The following is a 6,000-nucleotide window of genomic DNA, read 5'->3' on the forward strand; positions in this document are numbered from 1 at the left end:
ACACTTCCATCAGTTATGTTACATCAGTTGTGGGAGCAGGGCCGCATCTACCATGAGGTGAGATGAGAATCTCACCTCAGGCAGCAGATGCCTGAGCCCTAAGAAGGTGGCAAAATATGGGACCTTAAAGGAAATCTACCACATGGATGCAGTGCTTGTAAACCAAGCACACTTGCATGCTGGGGTTTGCCTCCTGAAACAGGACCTGATCATCTTTTTGCTTCTAAAACCTTTTAACATTATGCAAATGAGCCTCAGGGGCTCCTGTCTACGGCAAATAAGCCCCTTCTAGCTGTTGTCTGCTAATTATTATTATTATTTTGGGGTGTCTGCTTTCGATTGGAAGTGCCAAATGGAGGTGTGACTTATCAGACAACAGAGCCAGAATGGGCTCTAGTGACACGTACAGGAGCCCCTGAGGCTCATTTGTACAATTTTAAGAGATGTTTTTCTAAAAAAAAATAAAGATATTAAAAGCAAAAAGAAGAATGGTTCCTGTTTCAGGAGGCACATGCCAGCATGTAACTGTGTGTAGTTTAGAAGCCCTGCATCCATGTCGTAGATTCCCTTTAACCCCATACCAACACGTGTCGTAAGAGCACATCACATGCCGGGTGCGGGTGCATGGAGAGGGATCACTGCATATTGCAGCAAAGGCTTACCGGTAGCTAGCACCAATCGCGGGTGTCAACCCGCTGATCGCCGGCATTGTTGCTTCAAAAATATGGTGCTGCATGACAGCCCCGTTTTAATCCTTTCATTACAATGTGCGATCAGCACATTGTAATAAGGAGGAAAATCCCCATATACTGCCATACTGTAGTATGGCAGTATATGATAGGATCGATCAGTTAAAGTACCCTAGTAAAAAATTTTAAAAAAATTAATAAATTATAAAATATAATAAAAAGAAAAAAAATTCAAATCACCCCCCTTTCCCTAGAAGTGATATAAATATAAACAGTAAAAATCAGAAACACATTAGGTATCGCCATGTCCAAAAATGCCTGATCTATCAAAATATAATAACTGTTTATCACTGCGTTTAACCCACGTAACGGAAAATAGCACCCAAAGTCGAAAATGGCACTTTTTTGCCATTTTTTCAAAATATAAAAAAACACTATAAAAAGTGATCAAAAATCATACAGTCATAAAAAAAAATTAATAAAAATAAAGAAATTTGGCATCCCCGTGATCTTACCGACACAAAGAATAAAGTAGACATGTCATTCGGTTTCATAGAGTGAAACCATAAAATCCAAGCCCACAAGAAAACCGTGCAAATGCGTTTTTTACCAATTTCACTGCATTTTGAATTTTTTCCCCACTTCCCAGTACACAACATGGAATATTCAATTATATTGTAGATATAATAAGGGGGGCTGTATAATATTTAACCCCGGAGTTGGCTTTTATTTAAAATAATTTTTAACTATAATTTATTTTTTTTTTAAAAGGGGGGGCAGAGTAGTCAGTTGTGTCAAGAGATGTGTATATGATTTAGGAAACCTGTTATTTAGGTGACTTTATACTGTAAGTGACTGTAGTATTTTTTGGTGTAAATGCAGAGATGTGGTGCCGGGAGCTGAAGACATCATTTCAATTTCCACCTCAGGCAGCAAATATCCTAGAATCGGCCCTGTATGGGAGTACTCATTGGAGTCTGTTGGCAGGGTTCGGCCTGCAACTCATGGCTCCGTGTGGCCCATCCACGCAACTTGTGCATCATTGATCCCTTTTTTAGTTGAGATGAATGTGTGTTGCATTTTATGTACATGCTCAGAAGTAAAACTTCTCTGCTATAGATTAGAGCAATGATGGCGAACCTTTTAGCGGCCGAGTGCCCAAACTGCAACCCAAAACCCCCCATATTTATTGCCAGGCGGTAACTTATTGCTCCCTGTTCTTCAACAACGTTTCATCATGATCAGGACAAGATGGAAAATTTACATCATTTTAGCTTCTTTCCAGTGTCCCTCTGTACACAGAGAAAATCGTGGGGCCAGCAGGAGGTCCTCCAAAGATAATTCGGCCCTATCTACTCATTCTCCCTCTTCCTACATGCCTAAGTAGCGAAGGAGGTATCACTTAAATATATGACTGAAAGCTGCATCTTTTAAGTTTCTTGGAACTGCAGGAAGTCCCGTCTGGTGTGCTTGGGTGATGGCCCGGATGCCCACAGAAAGGGCTTTGAGTGCCACCTCTGGCACCAGTGCCATAGGTTTGCCACCACTGGATTAGAGTAATAAGGCACCGGGAAGGAATGTCTGCATTTATCTCAAGCACTGCTAGAGTGACCAGGAATACAGGACTGTAAAATCAAAGTCAGTACCATTTTGGTGGAGCTGTGGTCCAGGTTTGGCTTACCAACAGCCCTGATAAAATGGCAAATGGTGTGTATTTGAATGTAGGTATAACATGATATTACATGGTTTACAAGGATGGAATGGTAGCTATTTTTATTGGCACAAACTGTTGCTCTTTTGTAAAACACACAGTGCACTATAGATAAGCCAGTAATGATACCAGGACCTGTTGTCACTGTGCAGAGGGATATAGTTATGTTACATTTAGGAATGTCAATAATTATATTATACATAAGAGACAAGCTGCAGCAGAAGATACAATTAAATGCACAATGGGGATAATGTGTCATTGTAGTGAGGTAAGTTTTCTGACTGATGATTTACACAAACATTTGCACCTTTTTTTTTCTGAACATTTGCCAACCTACATCACTTTTTTACTGCCCTATGCCAAATGTATCAGGTGAATGCAGATGTGGGAGATAAATTAATGAAGTGCAACTTTGCAAAAGTCTCAAATTTAGCCGCAAAGTCACTCCAGCCCTCTGTATTGAACATTGTAGATTGTGGTATTGGCTACATTCTTTTCTATACACCTGATCGAAATTTGCAATAAAAATATTGCACATATATTTATTAAGGGTGCGGTCACACGTTGCGTTTACCGCATGCGTTTAAAAATGCATTGGAATAGCTGAAGAGTGATTTACCTAATTAAACAGGTGTGTTTACAAAACGCAACCGTAAATGCATTGTTAACACATGTGTTAACATTGCAGTTAACGCATGCGTTTAACGCAAGCATTAAAATTTGCATTTTGTAAACGCGAGTGTTAACAGCTGTTTAATTAGGAAAATCACTCTTCAGCTATTCCAATGCGTTTTTAAACGCCCTCAGTGCAGCATGTACCGTATATTGGATTTCTTGAAGTTCTATCTACTATGCTGCAAGTGTAAATCACTGCATCTTGTGCGGCTTATATACTGGCTCTAATGGAAGCCATAGTTTTATTTTCCCTTAAAAGAACCTGTCATACAAATTATTCCACACAAAATAAAGGCTTCATTAAAAACTATGATTGAAAAGCATTACCCTTATCCCTAAATGGTTCCTTTCCATGGTTGCAATGTTACAAAAAAAAATCAGTTTGTAAACTTATATGCAACTCATCTAATGAAAGTCCAGCATACTAAGTGAGTGTTGCATAGTGAATGGGCACAATCATTCGTATATAGTAAAAATGTATGCTAGACCATCCTATCTATTTCTAGGCACGCTTGGTTTTTTTAATTTTACTTTTTTATTTCTAGTACAATCAGTCAAGGTTTATAGATGGATAGGGATGTGTGATGGAAGGTTTTCACTTTAAGGGCTTATGCACACATTAGTATTGCTCTTAATACATAGCACAGCATACTGACTGTTTTTAGTCAGTCCGTTCTGTGTCGGTATTGTAAACTTGTGGTTCCCCGGCATCATCTAAGAAAAAAATGCTGAACACAAATCATGATCAGGCATCATTCTATTGTTGTCAATGGAAAATATAGGACAGGCTCTACTTTTTTTTCCCACAAATCAGTGGAAAAAAACTGAAATGTGAAAGAGCACATGTAAAATAATTGTTCATTATAGCATCAGTGGAAATCAGGGATGCTATGAAAGAAACGGATGTGTGAATAAGCCCTTTCCAGGGAATGATGTGATCTACACCATTGATGCCTTACACTGCTGATATATGGAATAAAATACATTTTCAATTTTGTGTGCCCATTTCACTAGTATTTTGTATTTTAATAAGATTGCATTGGGAAAACATCTATGGTTAGCATTTCTAGCTCTGCTAATGCGCATTTCAGTAATGCAAGTTAATAGCTCAAAAGCCTCTATTGAGAGTGTGGTTAAGCGTAATAAGTGTGTGCTGGGAGGTTTGAAGTTGTCTTGAAAGTAGTAACCTGGTACAGAATTGGTGACAAAAAGCTCCTCTATATCCCGGCCCCTGCACCTTCAGAATAGGACCATTCATAGGCCTTTCCTGTTTCTCCCTTCTATAATTAGGCACAGGATCCTGAGGCAGCTGAAAAGATGGCAGAGAGTAGAAAGACTATACCTACAAAGCTGTAAGGTTAGTGAATGTTGATCAAGACGTCTTTGCCAAGGCGCCCGGGTTATGCAGAGGTCATTTAGCCCATACAGCACGAAAATCTCTTCCATAATGTTTCCCCTCTTAAATCCCATTCCTTTTTTTTTTTTCTTGAGGTCAGGCACTAGAAGAAACACTGTAAATGTGTTGTATATTTGCAAAGATTCACAGATATAAATGTAGGCCTTAAGAAAAGGTTTTATTGGGTTAAAGAAAAGGGAAAAAAAAGTACTGAGTGTTTTCTTTGGCATCTATCTTATAGGGTTTTACTTCAACATTACTGAATAATTCAGAGCAGAGGACGGACAGACACTTGTAAGAGACAAAATAGTCACATGATGAGTGATTAAGTAAAGTGATTTATTTTCTACATTAAGTTTATTAGAATTGTAGTTGCTTTTCTAAATGATTTTCGTCCTGTTATGGAGGGATCTGGCCACCACGGGAGTATAGATTACACTTCTAGAAATGCACTGAATGGAATTATTTTATCTGTTATGTGATTTGTTCATGTACAGCAAGAATTCATAGTTTTATTATTAGGAGAACATAATATATAAGGACTTGGGAATTATGTAAAAAAAAATCTCTAATTATATGTATGTGTGTATGTACATGTATGATAAGACAGGGCTAGGATTTCACAACATCCCATTCATAAGAGGCTCAGGAATTGTGAGAAATACAATGAGGCAGTGAGACAACAATTTCCAATAGTTTGGAGTCTTTTTTTTTTCTTTCCTGGGCTTCCAATTAATGATGACATCCAAGACTTTGAGTCATTTAGCCAAGGAGGGAATATTTGTAGCTAGAATTAGTGTAATGTGTGTAGTGTGGGGGCTGCCTGTGCAGGAGAAGAGAGGGCTCTTTGTATGGCGCTGGTGATGGTGGAGAAGGGAAGGTGTGCAGTGGAAAGTCTGGGCCTGGCTGGAGATGTGGAACACCTGGCTTGTGAGGAGTGTGTCCTTAGAGGACACCTTGCTGAAAGTGTTGGAGGACCTGGGTCAGCAGTGCTTAGCTGCTAATGGGAAGCAGATGAGGCCGCCCTGGACTCCCGGGATACAGGTGCGGCTGTGCAGTGCTCCCTGCCTGCTGCCCATACACACTATAGAAGGCGGGAAGGCGGCTGTGATGTTACCTTGTATGACAGGATCCCGCGCTGTGTAGTAGGGAGATGTTCTGCTGCAGGTTTAGTGGAGGAGAACACGAGTTATTAGCAGTAATGTATCTGCAGGCGATCTCTCCTCCTCCGCCTCTCACGACTTGTCCGGGCACAATACAGCTCAGCCATAATTCATCCTCAGCACATGCTACATACCTGCGTCCTCGGCACATGCTACATACCTGCGTCCTCGGCACAACTACACATCATATGTACAGAGCATAATGGGGCATCTCCCGGCCGCTGCTTTCCCTCACCCCTCACGCCCGGCTGGTCTCTCGGTGCCCCTGAGGACGCCATAATAAGTGCAGCGGTCAGCGCCCGCTCCGTGCCGCCATCACCGTGTGACTGGAATAATGTCATTATGAGGTGATGTGTGACTGGAGCA

Source organism: Engystomops pustulosus, chromosome 5, assembly GCF_040894005.1.
Source record: "Engystomops pustulosus chromosome 5, aEngPut4.maternal, whole genome shotgun sequence".
Taxonomy (NCBI): Eukaryota; Metazoa; Chordata; class Amphibia; order Anura; family Leptodactylidae; genus Engystomops; species Engystomops pustulosus.